The sequence below is a fragment of the Garra rufa genome, unplaced genomic scaffold (assembly GCF_049309525.1).
Source record: "Garra rufa unplaced genomic scaffold, GarRuf1.0 hap1_unplaced_001, whole genome shotgun sequence".
Taxonomy (NCBI): Eukaryota; Metazoa; Chordata; class Actinopteri; order Cypriniformes; family Cyprinidae; genus Garra; species Garra rufa.
This window is the reverse complement of record NW_027394276.1, coordinates 23828434-23846208: the sequence shown is the minus strand read 5'-3', so window position 1 is coordinate 23846208 and position 17775 is coordinate 23828434.

The window sequence follows — 17775 nt, the reverse complement described above, 5'->3', positions numbered from 1 at the left end:
GGTCAAATTCACCAGTAAGGTAGGGAATTAATGACCACAGAAAGTCAGGAGGCAAGTTTAATGCCTCATGCGAAGGACACTCCTTTTTACAGGGGCCGGATTAAGGTTTCATAAAAATATTTGCTCCTTTTCACGGCCTGGAATTCGCCTCGTTGTATTAGGACGTTTGATCAGATAGGTACATGTGAGGGAAAGAGCCCCCCCTGCTGGCCAGACTAGTTTTTCACAGAGGTAGCGCATGCTGCCAGGCTCTATAATGTCGGCGGAATGCGCTACCACCTCCACAAATGAGGTCAAATTCACCATTAAGGTAGGGAATTAATGACCACAGAAAGTCAGGAGGCCAGTTTAATGCCTCATGCGAAGGACACTCCTTTTTACAGGGGCCGGATTAAGGTTTCATAAAAACATTTGCTCCTTTTCACGGCCTGGAATCTGCCTCGTTGTATTAGGATGTTTGATCCCATAGGTACATGTCAGGGAAAGAGCCCCTCCTGCTGGCCAGACTAATTTTTCACAAAGGTAGCATATGCTGCTAGGCTCTATAAGGTCAGCGGAATGCGCTACCACCTCCATAAATTAGGGTAAATTCACCATTAAAGTAGGGAATTAATGACCTAAGAAAGTCAGGAGACCAATTTAATGCCTCATGCGAAGGACACTTCTTTTTACAGGGGCCGGATTAAGGTTTCATAAAAACATTTGCTCCTTTTCACGGCCTGGAATCCGCCTTGTTGTATTAGAACGTTTGATCAGATAGGTACATGTCATGGAAAGAGCCCCCCCTGCTGGCCAGACTAATTTTTCACAAAGGTAGCATATGCTGCCAGGCTCTATAAGGTCAGCGGAATGCGCTACCACCTCCATAAATGAGATCAAATTCATCATTAAGGTAGGGAATTAATGACCACTAAAGGTCAGGTGGCCAGTTTATTGCCTCATCCGAAAGATGCTTATTTTTACAAGGCCGGGATTAAGGTTTCATAAAAACATTTGCTCCTTTTCAAGGCCCGGAATCTGCCTCGTTAAATGGGGCGGTTTAATGCTTCATCAAAAGCCTTACACCTCAGAAGTCATTTTTGAATATCTGGACTTTTGAAACCTAAAGTACCTGTCAGGGAATGTACAAACCCTGTGGGCTGGACTAAAACTACCTCCAGCAGTAAGCTAGTTTTCCACAAAGGGTCTTCCATCCATGCACAGAGCACCCTTTGGCCTGCTTAGCTTTAGAGAGTAACCAGAATCTCACTACTGCAAACAACAGATGAACTTGTGCTTTCTGGATGAATGAAGCTGCTCTGATAGAGGGGTAGCGCATCCTGACAGGTTCAATCAGGCCAGCGGAATGTGCTACCACCTCCATAAATGAGGTCAAATTCACCATTAAGGTAGGGAATTAATGACCACAGAAAGTCAGGAGGCCAGTTTAATGCCTCATGCGAAGGACACTCCTTTTTACAGGGGCCGGATTAAGGTTTCATAAAAACATTTGCTCCTTTTCACGGCCTGGAATTCGCCTCGTTGTATTAGGACGTTTGATCAGATAGGTACATGTGAGGGAAAGAGCCCCCCCTGCTGGCCAGACTAGTTTTTCACAGAGGTAGCGCATGCTGCCAGGCTCTATAATGTCGGCGGAATGCGCTACCACCTCCACAAATGAGGTCAAATTCACCATTAAGGTAGGGAATTAATGACCACAGAAAGTCAGGAGGCCAGTTTAATGCCTCATGCGAAGGACACTCCTTTTTACAGGGGCCGGATTAAGGTTTCATCAAAACATTTGCTCCTTTTCACGGCCTGGAATCTGCCTCGTTGTATTAGGACGTTTGATCCCATAGGTACATGTCAGGGAAAGAGCCCCTCCTGCTGGCCAGACTAATTTTTCACAAAGGTAGCATATGCTGCCAGGCTCTATAAGGTCAGCGGAATGCGCTACCACCTCCATAAATGAGGTCAAATTCATCATTAAGGTAGGGAATTAATGACCACTAAAGGTCAGGAGGCCAGTTTATTGCCTCATCCGAAAGATGCTTCTTTTTACAAGGGCCGGATTAAGGTATCATAAAAACAATTGCTACTTTTCAAGGCCCGGAATCTGCTTTGTTAAATGGGGCGGTTTAATGCTTCATCAAAAGCCTTACACCGCAGAAGTCATTTTTGTGTATCTGGACTTTTGGAACCTAAAGTACATGTCAGGGAATGAGCAACCCCTGCTGGCTGGACTAAAACTATCTAAAGCAGTAAGCTAGTTTTCCACAAAGGGTCTTTCATCCATGCACAGAGCAGGCTTGTGCCTGCTTAGGTTTAGAGAGTAGTCAGAATCTGACTAGTGCAAGCAACAGTTGAACTTGATCTTTTTGAATGAATGAAGCTGCTCTGATAGAGGGGTAGTGCATCCTGACAGGTTCAATAAGGCCAGCGGAATGTGCTACCACCTCCATAAATGAGGTCAAATTCACCAGTAAGGTAGGGAATTAATGACCACAGAAAGTCAGGAGGCCAGTTTAATGCCTCATGAGAAGGACACTCCTTTTTACAGGGGCCGGATTAAGGTTTCATAAAAACATTTGCTCGTTTTCACGGCCTGGAATCCGCCTCGTTGTATTAGGACGTTTGATCAGATAGGTACATGTCAGGGAAAGAGCCCCCCCTGCTGGCCAGACTAATTTTTCACAAAGGTAGCATATGCTGCCAGGCTCTATAAGGTCAGCGGAATGCGCTACCACCTCCATAAATGAGATCAAATTCATCATTAAGGTAGGGAATTAATGACCACTAAAGGTCAGGAGGCCAGTTTATTGCCTCATCCGAAAGATGCTTCTTTTTACAAGGCCGGGATTAAGGTTTCATAAAAACATTTGCTCCTTTTCAAGCCCCGGAATCTGCCTCGTTAAATGGGGCAGTTTAATGCTTCATCAAAAGTCTTACACCTCAGAAGTCATTTTTGTATATCTGGACTTTTGAAACCTAAAGTACCTGTCAGGGAATATACACACCCTGTGGGCTGGACTAAAACTACCTCCAGCAGTAAGCTAGTTTTCCACAAAGGGTCTTCCATCCATGCACAGAGCACCCTTGGGCCTGCTTAGCTTTAGAGAGTAACCAGAATCTCACTACTGCAAACAACAAATGAACTTGTGCTTGCTGGATGAATGAAGCTGCTCTGATAGAGGGGTAGCGCATCCTGACAGATTCAATCAGGCCAGCGGAATGTGCTACCACCTCCATAAATGAGGTCAAATTCACCATTAAGGTAGGGAATTAATGACCACAGAAAGTCAGGAGGCCAGTTTAATGCCTCATGCGAAGGACACTCCTTTTTACAGGGGCCGGATTAAGGTTTCATAAAAACATTTGCTCCTTTTCACGGCCTGGAATTTGCCTCGTTGTATTAGGACGTTTGATCAGATAGGTACATGTGAGGGAAAGAGCCCCCCCTGCTGGCCAGACTAGTTTTTCACAGAGGTAGCGCATGCTGCCAGGCTCTATAATGTCGGCGGAATGCGCTACCACCTCCATAAATGAGGTCAAATTCACCATTAAGGTAGGGAATTAATGACCACAGAAAGTCAGGAGGCCAGTTTAATGCCTCATGTGAAGGACACTCCTTTTTACAGGGGCCGGATTAAGGTTTCATAAAAACATTTGCTCCTTTTCACGGCCTGGAATCCGCCTCGTTGTATTAGAACGTTTGATCCCATAAGTACATGTCAGGGAAAGTGCCCCCCCTGCTGGCCAGACTAATTTTTCACAAAGGTAGCATATGCTGCCAGGCTCTATAAGGTCAGCGGAATGCGCTACCACCTCCATAAATGAGGTCAAATTCATCATTAAGGTAGGGAATTAATGACCACTAAAGGTCAGGAGGCCAGTTTATTGCCTCATCCGAAAGATGCTTCTTTTTACAAGGCCGGGATTAAGGTTTCATAAAAACATTTGCTCCTTTTCAAGGCCCGGAATCTGCCTCGTTAAATGGGGCGGTTTAATGCTTCATCAAAAGCCTTACACCTCAGAAGTCATTTTTGTATATCTGGACTTTTGAAACCTAAAGTACCTGTCAGGGAATGTACAAACCCTGTGGGCTGGACTAAAACTACCTCCAGCAGTAAGCTAGTTTTCCACCAAGGGTCTTCCATCCATTCACAGAGCACCCTTGGGCCTGCTTAGCTTTAGAGAGTAACCAGAATCTCACTACTGCAAACAACAGTTGAACTTGTGCTTTCTGGATGAATGAAGCTGCTCTGATAGAGGGGTAGCGCATCCTGACAGGTTCAATCAGGCCAGCGGAATGTGCTACCACCTCCATAAATGAGGTCAAATTCACCATTAAGGTAGGGAATTAATGACCACAGAAAGTCAGGAGGCCAGTTTAATGCCTCATGCGAAGGACACTCCTTTTTACAGGGGCCGGATTAAGGTTTCATAAAAACATTTGCTCCTTTTCACGGCCTGGAATCCGCCTCGTTGTATTAGAACGTTTGATCCCATAAGTACATGTCAGGGAAAGTGCCCCCCCTGCTGGCCAGACTAATTTTTCACAAAGGTAGCATATGCTGCCAGGCTCTATAAGGTCAGCGGAATGCGCTACCACCTCCATAAATGAGGTCAAATTCATCATTAAGGTAGGGAATTAATGACCACTAAAGGTCAGGAGGCCAGTTTATTGCCTCATACGAAAGATGCTTCTTTTTACAAGGCCGGGATTAAGGTTTCATAAAAACATTTGCTCCTTTTCAAGGCCCGGAATCTGCCTCGTTAAATGGGGCGGTTTAATGCTTCATCAAAAGCCTTACACCTCAGAAGTCATTTTTGTATATCTGGACTTTTGAAACCTAAAGTACCTGTCAGGGAATGTACAAACCCTGTGGGCTGGACTAAAACTACCTCCAGCAGTAAGCTAGTTTTCCACCAAGGGTCTTCCATCCATTCACAGAGCACCCTTGGGCCTGCTTAGCTTTAGAGAGTAACCAGAATCTCACTACTGCAAACAACAGTTGAACTTGTGCTTTCCGGATGAATGAAGCTGCTCTGATAGAGGGGTAGCGCATCCTGACAGGTTCAATCAGGCCAGCGGAATGTGCTACCACCTCCATAAATGAGGTCAAATTCACCATTAAGGTAGGGAATTAATGACCACAGAAAGTCAGGAGGCCAGTTTAATGCCTCATGCGAAGGACACTCCTTTTTACAGGGGCCGGATTAAGGTTTCATAAAAACATTTGCTCCTTTTCACGGCCTGGAATTCGCCTCGTTGTATTAGGACGTTTGATCAGATAGGTACATGTGAGGGAAAGAGCCCCCCCTGCTGGCCAGACTAGTTTTTCACAGAGGTAGCGCATGCTGCCAGGCTCTATAAGGTCGGCGGAATGCGCTACCACCTCCATAAATGAGGTCAAATTCACCATTAAGGTAGGGAATTAATGACCACAGAAAGTCAGGAGACCAATTTAATGCCTCATGCGAAGGACACTTCTTTTTACAGGGGCCGGATTAAGGTTTCATAAAAACATTTGCTCCTTTTCACGGCCTGGAATCCGCCTCGTTGTATTAGAACGTTTGATCCCATAAGTACATGTCAGGGAAAGAGCCCCCCCTGCTGGCCAGACTAATTTTTCACAAAGGTAGCATATGCTGCCAGGCTCTATAAGGTCAGCGGAATGCGCTACCACCTCCATAAATGAGGTCAAATTCATCATTAAGGTAGGGAATTAATAGCCACTAAAGGTCAGGAGGCCAGTTTATTGCCTCATCCGAAAGATGCTTCTTTTTACAAGGGCCGGATTAAGGTATCATAAAAACAATCGCTACTTTTCAAGGCCCGGAATCTGCTTTGTTAAATGGGGCGGTTTAATGCTTCATCAAAAGCCTTACACCGCAGAAGTCATTTTTGTGTATCTGGACTTTTGGAACCTAAAGTACATGTCAGGGAATGAGCAACCCCTGCTGGCTGGACTAAAACTACCTCCAGCAGTAAGCTAGTTTTCCACAAAGGGTCTTCCATCCATGCACAGAGCACCCTTTGGCCTGCTTAGCTTTAGAGAGTAACCAGAATCTCACTACTGCAAACAACAGATGAACTTGTGCTTTCTGGATGAATGAAGCTGCTCTGATAGAGGGGTAGCGCATCCTGACAGGTTCAATCAGGCCAGCGGAATGTGCTACCACCTCCATAAATGAGGTCAAATTCACCATTAAGGTAGGGAATTAATGACCACAGAAAGTCAGGAGGCCAGTTTAATGCCTCATGCGAAGGACACTCCTTTTTACAGGGGCCGGATTAAGGTTTCATAAAAACATTTGCTCCTTTTCACGGCCTGGAATTCGCCTCGTTGTATTAGGACGTTTGATCAGATAGGTACATGTGAGGGAAAGAGCCCCCCCTGCTGGCCAGACTAGTTTTTCACAGAGGTAGCGCATGCTGCCAGGCTCTATAATGTCGGCGGAATGCGCTACCACCTCCACAAATGAGGTCAAATTCACCATTAAGGTAGGGAATTAATGACCACAGAAAGTCAGGAGGCCAGTTTAATGCCTCATGCGAAGGACACTCCTTTTTACAGGGGCCGGATTAAGGTTTCATCAAAACATTTGCTCCTTTTCACGGCCTGGAATCTGCCTCGTTGTATTAGGACGTTTGATCCCATAGGTACATGTCAGGGAAAGAGCCCCTCCTGCTGGCCAGAATAATTTTTCACAAAGGTAGCATATGCTGCCAGGCTCTATAAGGTCAGCGGAATGCGCTACCACCTCCATAAATGAGGTCAAATTCATCATTAAGGTAGGGAATTAATGACCACTAAAGGTCAGGAGGCCAGTTTATTGCCTCATCCGAAAGATGCTTCTTTTTACAAGGGCCGGATTAAGGTATCATAAAAACAATTGCTACTTTTCAAGGCCCGGAATCTGCTTTGTTAAATGGGGCGGTTTAATGCTTCATCAAAAGCCTTACACCGCAGAAGTCATTTTTGTGTATCTGGACTTTTGGAACCTAAAGTACATGTCAGGGAATGAGCAACCCCTGCTGGCTGGACTAAAACTATCTAAAGCAGTAAGCTAGTTTTCCACAAAGGGTCTTTCATCCATGCACAGAGCAGGCTTGTGCCTGCTTAGGTTTAGAGAGTAGTCAGAATCTGACTAGTGCAAGCAACAGTTGAACTTGATCTTTTTGAATGAATGAAGCTGCTCTGATAGAGGGGTAGTGCATCCTGACAGGTTCAATAAGGCCAGCGGAATGTGCTACCACCTCCATAAATGAGGTCAAATTCACCAGTAAGGTAGGGAATTAATGACCACAGAAAGTCAGGAGGCCAGTTTAATGCCTCATGAGAAGGACACTCCTTTTTACAGGGGCCGGATTAAGGTTTCATAAAAACATTTGCTCGTTTTCACGGCCTGGAATCCGCCTCGTTGTATTAGGACGTTTGATCAGATAGGTACATGTCAGGGAAAGAGCCCCCCCTGCTGGCCAGACTAATTTTTCACAAAGGTAGCATATGCTGCCAGGCTCTATAAGGTCAGCGGAATGCGCTACCACCTCCATAAATGAGGTCAAATTCATCATTAAGGTAGGGAATTAATGACCACTAAAGGTCAGGAGGCCAGTTTATTGCCTCATCCGAAAGATGCTTCTTTTTACAAGGGCCGGATTAAGGTATCATAAAAACAATTGCTACTTTTCAAGGCCCGGAATCTGCTTTGTTAAATGGGGCGGTTTAATGCTTCATCAAAAGCCTTACACCGCAGAAGTCATTTTTTTGTATCTGGACTTTTGGAACCTAAAGTACATGTCAGGGAATGAGCAACCCCTGCTGGCTGGACTAAAACTATCTAAAGCAGTAAGCTAGTTTTCCACAAAGGGTCTTTCATCCATGCACAGAGCAGGCTTGTGCCTGCTTAGCTTTAGAGAGTAACCAGAATCTCACTACTGCAAACAACAGATGAACTTGTGCTTTCTGGATGAATGAAGCTGCTCTGATAGAGGGGTAGCGCATCCTGACAGATTCAATCAGGCCAGCGGAATGTGCTACCACCTCCATAAATGAGGTCAAATTCACCATTAAGGTAGGGAATTAATGACCACAGAAAGTCAGGAGGCCAGTTTAATGCCTCATGCGAAGGACACTCCTTTTTACAGGGGCCGGATTAAGGTTTCATAAAAACATTTGCTCCTTTTCACGGCCTGGAATTTGCCTCGTTGTATTAGGACGTTTGATCAGATAGGTACATGTGAGGGAAAGAGCCCCCCCTGCTGGCCAGACTAGTTTTTCACAGAGGTAGCGCATGCTGCCAGGCTCTATAATGTCGGCGGAATGCGCTACCACCTCCATAAATGAGGTCAAATTCACCATTAAGGTAGGGAATTAATGACCACAGAAAGTCAGGAGGCCAGTTTAATGCCTCATGTGAAGGACACTCCTTTTTACAGGGGCCGGATTAAGGTTTCATAAAAACATTTGCTCCTTTTCACGGCCTGGAATCCGCCTCGTTGTATTAGAACGTTTGATCCCATAAGTACATGTCAGGGAAAGTGCCCCCCCTGCTGGCCAGACTAATTTTTCACAAAGGTAGCATATGCTGCCAGGCTCTATAAGGTCAGCGGAATGCGCTACCACCTCCATAAATGAGGTCAAATTCATCATTAAGGTAGGGAATTAATGACCACTAAAGGTCAGGAGGCCAGTTTATTGCCTCATCCGAAAGATGCTTCTTTTTACAAGGCCGGGATTAAGGTTTCATAAAAACATTTGCTCCTTTTCAAGGCCCGGAATCTGCCTCGTTAAATGGGGCGGTTTAATGCTTCATCAAAAGCCTTACACCTCAGAAGTCATTTTTGTATATCTGGACTTTTGAAACCTAAAGTACCTGTCAGGGAATGTACAAACCCTGTGGGCTGGACTAAAACTACCTCCAGCAGTAAGCTAGTTTTCCACCAAGGGTCTTCCATCCATTCACAGAGCACCCTTGGGCCTGCTTAGCTTTAGAGAGTAACCAGAATCTCACTACTGCAAACAACAGTTGAACTTGTGCTTTCTGGATGAATGAAGCTGCTCTGATAGAGGGGTAGCGCATCCTGACAGGTTCAATCAGGCCAGCGGAATGTGCTACCACCTCCATAAATGAGGTCAAATTCACCATTAAGGTAGGGAATTAATGACCACAGAAAGTCAGGAGGCCAGTTTAATGCCTCATGCGAAGGACACTCCTTTTTACAGGGGCCGGATTAAGGTTTCATAAAAACATTTGCTCCTTTTCACGGCCTGGAATTCGCCTCATTGTATTAGGACGTTTGATCAGATAGGTACATGTGAGGGAAAGAGCCCCCCCTGCTGGCCAGACTAGTTTTTCACAGAGGTAGCGCATGCTGCCAGGCTCTATAAGGTCGGCGGAATGCGCTACCACCTCCATAAATGAGGTCAAATTCACCATTAAGGTAGGGAATTAATGACCACAGAAAGTCAGGAGACCAATTTAATGCCTCATGCGAAGGACACTTCTTTTTACAGGGGCCGGATTAAGGTTTCATAAAAACATTTGCTCCTTTTCACGGCCTGGAATCCGCCTCGTTGTATTAGAACGTTTGATCCCATAAGTACATGTCAGGGAAAGAGCCCCCCCTGCTGGCCAGACTAATTTTTCACAAAGGTAGCATATGCTGCCAGGCTCTATAAGGTCAGCGGAATGCGCTACCACCTCCATAAATGAGGTCAAATTCATCATTAAGGTAGGGAATTAATAGCCACTAAAGGTCAGGAGGCCAGTTTATTGCCTCATCCGAAAGATGCTTCTTTTTACAAGGGCCGGATTAAGGTATCATAAAAACAATCGCTACTTTTCAAGGCCCGGAATCTGCTTTGTTAAATGGGGCGGTTTAATGCTTCATCAAAAGCCTTACACCGCAGAAGTCATTTTTGTGTATCTGGACTTTTGGAACCTAAAGTACATGTCAGGGAATGAGCAACCCCTGCTGGCTGGACTAAAACTACCTCCAGCAGTAAGCTAGTTTTCCACAAAGGGTCTTCCATCCATGCACAGAGCACCCTTTGGCCTGCTTAGCTTTAGAGAGTAACCAGAATCTCACTACTGCAAACAACAGATGAACTTGTGCTTTCTGGATGAATGAAGCTGCTCTGATAGAGGGGTAGCGCATCCTGACAGGTTCAATAAGGCCAGCGGAATGTGCTACCACCTCCATAAATGAGGTCAAATTCACCAGTAAGGTAGGGAATTAATGACCACAGAAAGTCAGGAGGCCAGTTTAATGCCTCATGAGAAGGACACTCCTTTTTACAGGGGCCGGATTAAGGTTTCATAAAAACATTTGCTCGTTTTCACGGCCTGGAATCCGCCTCGTTGTATTAGGACGTTTGATCAGATAGGTACATGTCAGGGAAAGAGCCCCCCCTGCTGGCCAGACTAATTTTTCACAAAGGTAGCATATGCTGCCAGGCTCTATAAGGTCAGCGGAATGCGCTACCACCTCCATAAATGAGGTCAAATTTATCATTAAGGTAGGGAATTAATGACCACTAAAGGTCAGGAGGCCAGTTTATTGCCTCATCCGAAAGATGCTTCTTTTTACAAGGCCGGGATTAAGGTTTCATAAAAACATTTGCTCCTTTTCAAGGCCCGGAATCTGCCTCGTTAAATGGGGCGGTTTAATGCTTCATCAAAAGCCTTACACCTCAGAAGTCATTTTTGTATATCTGGACTTTTGAAACCTAAAGTACCTGTCAGGGAATATACACACCCTGTGGGCTGGACTAAAACTACCTCCAGCAGTAAGCTAGTTTTCCACAAAGGGTCTTCCATCCATGCACAGAGCACCCTTGGGCCTGCTTAGCTTTAGAGAGTAACCAGAATCTCACTACTGCAAACAACAGATGAACTTGTGCTTGCTGGATGAATGAAGCTGCTCTGATAGAGGGGTAGCGCATCCTGACAGATTCAATCAGGCCAGCGGAATGTGCTACCACCTCCATAAATGAGGTCAAATTCACCATTAAGGTAGGGAATTAATGACCACAGAAAGTCAGGAGGCCAGTTTAATGCCTCATGCGAAGGACACTCCTTTTTACAGGGGCCGGATTAAGGTTTCATAAAAACATTTGCTCCTTTTCACGGCCTGGAATTTGCCTCGTTGTATTAGGACGTTTGATCAGATAGGTACATGTGAGGGAAAGAGCCCCCCCTGCTGGCCAGACTAGTTTTTCACAGAGGTAGCGCATGCTGCCAGGCTCTATAATGTCGGCGGAATGCGCTACCACCTCCATAAATGAGGTCAAATTCACCATTAAGGTAGGGAATTAATGACCACAGAAAGTCAGGAGGCCAGTTTAATGCCTCATGTGAAGGACACTCCTTTTTACAGGGGCCGGATTAAGGTTTCATAAAAACATTTGCTCCTTTTCACGGCCTGGAATCCGCCTCGTTGTATTAGAACGTTTGATCCCATAAGTACATGTCAGGGAAAGTGCCCCCCCTGCTGGCCAGACTAATTTTTCACAAAGGTAGCATATGCTGCCAGGCTCTATAAGGTCAGCGGAATGCGCTACCACCTCCATAAATGAGGTCAAATTCATCATTAAGGTAGGGAATTAATGACCACTAAAGGTCAGGAGGCCAGTTTATTGCCTCATCCGAAAGATGCTTCTTTTTACAAGGCCGGGATTAAGGTTTCATAAAAACATTTGCTCCTTTTCAAGGCCCGGAATCTGCCTCGTTAAATGGGGCGGTTTAATGCTTCATCAAAAGCCTTACACCTCAGAAGTCATTTTTGTATATCTGGACTTTTGAAACCTAAAGTACCTGTCAGGGAATGTACAAACCCTGTGGGCTGGACTAAAACTACCTCCAGCAGTAAGCTAGTTTTCCACCAAGGGTCTTCCATCCATTCACAGAGCACCCTTGGGCCTGCTTAGCTTTAGAGAGTAACCAGAATCTCACTACTGCAAACAACAGTTGAACTTGTGCTTTCTGGATGAATGAAGCTGCTCTGATAGAGGGGTAGCGCATCCTGACAGGTTCAATCAGGCCAGCGGAATGTGCTACCACCTCCATAAATGAGGTCAAATTCACCAATAAGGTAGGGAATTAATGACCACAGAAAGTCAGGAGGCCAGTTTAATGCCTCATGCGAAGGACACTCCTTTTTACAGGGGCCGGATTAAGGTTTCATAAAAACATTTGCTCCTTTTCACGGCCTGGAATTCGCCTCGTTGTATTAGGACGTTTGATCAGATAGGTACATGTGAGGGAAAGAGCCCCCCCTGCTGGCCAGACTAGTTTTTCACAGAGGTAGCGCATGCTGCCAGGCTCTATAAGGTCGGCGGAATGCGCTACCACCTCCATAAATGAGGTCAAATTCACCATTAAGGTAGGGAATTAATGACCACAGAAAGTCAGGAGACCAATTTAATGCCTCATGCGAAGGACACTTCTTTTTACAGGGGCCGGATTAAGGTTTCATAAAAACATTTGCTCCTTTTCACGGCCTGGAATCCGCCTCGTTGTATTAGAACGTTTGATCCCATAAGTACATGTCAGGGAAAGTGCCCCCCCTGCTGGCCAGACTAATTTTTCACAAAGGTAGCATATGCTGCCAGGCTCTATAAGGTCAGCGGAATGCGCTACCACCTCCATAAATGAGGTCAAATTCATCATTAAGGTAGGGAATTAATGACCACTAAAGGTCAGGAGGCCAGTTTATTGCCTCATCCGAAAGATGCTTCTTTTTACAAGGCCGGGATTAAGGTTTCATAAAAACATTTGCTCCTTTTCAAGGCCCGGAATCTGCCTCGTTAAATGGGGCGGTTTAATGCTTCATCAAAAGCCTTACACCTCAGAAGTCATTTTTGTATATCTGGACTTTTGAAACCTAAAGTACCTGTCAGGGAATGTACAAACCCTGTGGGCTGGACTAAAACTACCTCCAGCAGTAAGCTAGTTTTCCACCAAGGGTCTTCCATCCATTCACAGAGCACCCTTGGGCCTGCTTAGCTTTAGAGAGTAACCAGAATCTCACTACTGCAAACAACAGATGAACTTGTGCTTTCTGGATGAATGAAGCTGCTCTGATAGAGGGGTAGCGCATCCTGACAGGTTCAATCAGGCCAGCGGAATGTGCTACCACCTCCATAAATGAGGTCAAATTCACCATTAAGGTAGGGAATTAATGACCACAGAAAGTCAGGAGGCCAGTTTAATGCCTCATGCGAAGGACACTCCTTTTTACAGGGGCCGGATTAAGGTTTCATAAAAACATTTGCTCCTTTTCACGGCCTGGAATTCGCCTCGTTGTATTAGGACGTTTGATCAGATAGGTACATGTGAGGGAAAGAGCCCCCCCTGCTGGCCAGACTAGTTTTTCACAGAGGTAGCGCATGCTGCCAGGCTCTATAATGTCGGCGGAATGCGCTACCACCTCCACAAATGAGGTCAAATTCACCATTAAGGTAGGGAATTAATGACCACAGAAAGTCAGGAGGCCAGTTTAATGCCTCATGCGAAGGACACTCCTTTTTACAGGGGCCGGATTAAGGTTTCATCAAAACATTTGCTCCTTTTCACGGCCTGGAATCTGCCTCGTTGTATTAGGACGTTTGATCCCATAGGTACATGTCAGGGAAAGAGCCCCTCCTGCTGGCCAGACTAATTTTTCACAAAGGTAGCATATGCTGCCAGGCTCTATAAGGTCAGCGGAATGCGCTACCACCTCCATAAATGAGGTCAAATTCATCATTAAGGTAGGGAATTAATGACCACTAAAGGTCAGGAGGCCAGTTTATTGCCTCATCCGAAAGATGCTTCTTTTTACAAGGGCCGGATTAAGGTATCATAAAAACAATTGCTACTTTTCAAGGCCCGGAATCTGCTTTGTTAAATGGGGCGGTTTAATGCTTCATCAAAAGCCTTACACCGCAGAAGTCATTTTTGTGTATCTGGACTTTTGGAACCTAAAGTACATGTCAGGGAATGAGCAACCCCTGCTGGCTGGACTAAAACTATCTAAAGCAGTAAGCTAGTTTTCCACAAAGGGTCTTTCATCCATGCACAGAGCAGGCTTGTGCCTGCTTAGGTTTAGAGAGTAGTCAGAATCTGACTAGTGCAAGCAACAGTTGAACTTGATCTTTTTGAATGAATGAAGCTGCTCTGATAGAGGGGTAGTGCATCCTGACAGGTTCAATAAGGCCAGCGGAATGTGCTACCACCTCCATAAATGAGGTCAAATTCACCAGTAAGGTAGGGAATTAATGACCACAGAAAGTCAGGAGGCCAGTTTAATGCCTCATGAGAAGGACACTCCTTTTTACAGGGGCCGGATTAAGGTTTCATAAAAACATTTGCTCGTTTTCACGGCCTGGAATCCGCCTCGTTGTATTAGGACGTTTGATCAGATAGGTACATGTCAGGGAAAGAGCCCCCCCTGCTGGCCAGACTAATTTTTCACAAAGGTAGCATATGCTGCCAGGCTCTATAAGGTCAGCGGAATGCGCTACCACCTCCATAAATGAGATCAAATTCATCATTAAGGTAGGGAATTAATGACCACTAAAGGTCAGGAGGCCAGTTTATTGCCTCATCCGAAAGATGCTTCTTTTTACAAGGCCGGGATTAAGGTTTCATAAAAACATTTGCTCCTTTTCAAGGCCCGGAATCTGCCTCGTTAAATGGGGCGGTTTAATGCTTCATCAAAAGCCTTACACCTCAGAAGTCATTTTTGTATATCTGGACTTTTGAAACCTAAAGTACCTGTCAGGGAATATACACACCCTGTGGGCTGGACTAAAACTACCTCCAGCAGTAAGCTAGTTTTCCACAAAGGGTCTTCCATCCATGCACAGAGCACCCTTGGGCCTGCTTAGCTTTAGAGAGTAACCAGAATCTCACTACTGCAAACAACAGATGAACTTGTGCTTGCTGGATGAATGAAGCTGCTCTGATAGAGGGGTAGCGCATCCTGACAGATTCAATCAGGCCAGCGGAATGTGCTACCACCTCCATAAATGAGGTCAAATTCACCATTAAGGTAGGGAATTAATGACCACAGAAAGTCAGGAGGCCAGTTTAATGCCTCATGCGAAGGACACTCCTTTTTACAGGGGCCGGATTAAGGTTTCATAAAAACATTTGCTCCTTTTCACGGCCTGGAATTCGCCTCGTTGTATTAGGACGTTTGATCAGATAGGTACATGTGAGGAAAAGAGCCCCCCCTGCTGGCCAGACTAGTTTTTCACAGAGGTAGCGCATGCTGCCAGGCTCTATAATGTCGGCGGAATGCGCTACCACCTCCATAAATGAGGTCAAATTCACCATTAAGGTAGGGAATTAATGACCACAGAAAGTCAGGAGGCCAGTTTAATGCCTCATGTGAAGGACACTCCTTTTTACAGGGGCCGGATTAAGGTTTCATAAAAACATTTGCTCCTTTTCACGGCCTGGAATCTGCCTCGTTGTATTAGGACGTTTGATCCCATAGGTACATGTCAGGGAAAGAGCCCCTCCTGCTGGCCAGACTAATTTTTCACAAAGGTAGCATATGCTGCCAGGCTCTATAAGGTCAGCGGAATGCGCTACCACTTCCATAAATTAGGGTAAATTCACCATTAAAGTAGGGAATTAATGACCACAGAAAGTCAGGAGACCAATTTAATGCCTCATACGAAGGACACTTCTTTTTACAGGGGCCGGATTAAGGTTTCATAAAAACATTTGCTCCTTTTCACGGCCTGGAATCCGCCTCGTTGTATTAGAACGTTTGATCCCATAAGTACATGTCAGGGAAAGAGCCCCCCCTGCTGGCCAGACTAATTTTTCACAAAGGTAGCATATGCTGCCAGGCTCTATAAGGTCAGCGGAATGCGCTACCACCTCCATAAATGAGGTCAAATTCATCATTAAGGTAGGGAATTAATGACCACTAAAGGTCAGGAGGCCAGTTTATTGCCTCATCCGAAAGATGCTTCTTTTTACAAGGCCGGGATTAAGGTTTCATAAAAACATTTGCTCCTTTTCAAGGCCCGGAATCTGCCTCGTTAAATGGGGCGGTTTAATGCTTCATCAAAAGCCTTACACCGCAGAAGTCATTTTTGTGTATCTGGACTTTTGGAACCTAAAGTACATGTCAGGGAATGAGCAACCCCTGCTGGCTGGACTAAAACTATCTAAAGCAGTAAGCTAGTTTTCCACAAAGGGTCTTTCATCCATGCACAGAGCAGGCTTGTGCCTGCTTAGGTTTAGAGAGTAGTCAGAATCTGACTAGTGCAAGCAACAGTTGAACTTGATCTTTTTGAATGAATGAAGCTGCTCTGATAGAGGGGTAGTGCATCCTGACAGGTTCAATAAGGCCAGCGGAATGTGCTACCACCTCCATAAATGAGGTCAAATTCACCAGTAAGGTAGGGAATTAATGACCACAGAAAGTCAGGAGGCCAGTTTAATGCCTCATGTGAAGGACACTCCTTTTTACAGGGGCCGGATTAAGGTTTCATAAAAACATTTGCTCCTTTTCACGGCCTGGAATCTGCCTCGTTGTATTAGGACGTTTGATCCCATAGGTACATGTCAGGGAAAGAGCCCCTCCTGCTGGCCAGACTAATTTTTCACAAAGGTAGCATATGCTGCCAGGCTCTATAAGGTCAGCGGAATGCGCTACCACTTCCATAAATTAGGGTAAATTCACCATTAAAGTAGGGAATTAATGACCACAGAAAGTCAGGAGACCAATTTAATGCCTCATGCGAAGAACACTTCTTTTTACAGGGGCCGGATTAAGGTTTCATAAAAACATTTGCTCCTTTTCACGGCCTGGAATCCGCCTCGTTGTATTAGAACGTTTGATCCCATAAGTACATGTCAGGGAAAGAGCCCCCCCTGCTGGCCAGACTAATTTTTCACAAAGGTAGCATATGCTGCCAGGCTCTATAAGGTCAGCGGAATGCGCTACCACCTCCATAAATGAGGTCAAATTCATCATTAAGGTAGGGAATTAATGACCACTAAAGGTCAGGAGGCCAGTTTATTGCCTCATCCGAAAGATGCTTCTTTTTACAAGGCCGGGATTAAGGTTTCATAAAAACATTTGCTCCTTTTCAAGGCCCGGAATCTGCCTCGTTAAATGGGGCGGTTTAATGCTTCATCAAAAGCCTTACACCTCAGAAGTCATTTTTGTATATCTGGACTTTTGAAACCTAAAGTACCTGTCAGGGAATGTACAAACCCTGTGGGCTGGACTAAAACTACCTCCAGCAGTAAGCTAGTTTTCCACCAAGGGTCTTCCATCCATTCACAGAGCACCCTTGGGCCTGCTTAGCTTTAGAGAGTAACCAGAATCTCACTACTGCAAACAACAGTTGAACTTGTGCTTTCTGGATGAATGAAGCTGCTCTGATAGAGGGGTAGCGCATCCTGACAGATTCAATCAGGCCAGCGGAATGTGCTACCACCTCCATAAATGAGGTCAAATTCACCATTAAGGTAGGGAATTAATGTCCACAGAAAGTCAGGAGGCCAGTTTAATGCCTCATGCGAAGGACACTCCTTTTTACAGGGGCCGGATTAAGGTTTCATAAAAACATTTGCTCCTTTTCACGGCCTGGAATTCGCCTCGTTGTATTAGGACGTTTGATCAGATAGGTACATGTGAGGGAAAGAGCCCCCCCTGCTGGCCAGACTAGTTTTTCACAGAGGTAGCGCATGCTGCCAGGCTCTATAAGGTCAGCGGAATGCGCTACCACCTCCATAAATGAGGTCAAATTCACCATTAAGGTAGGGAATTAA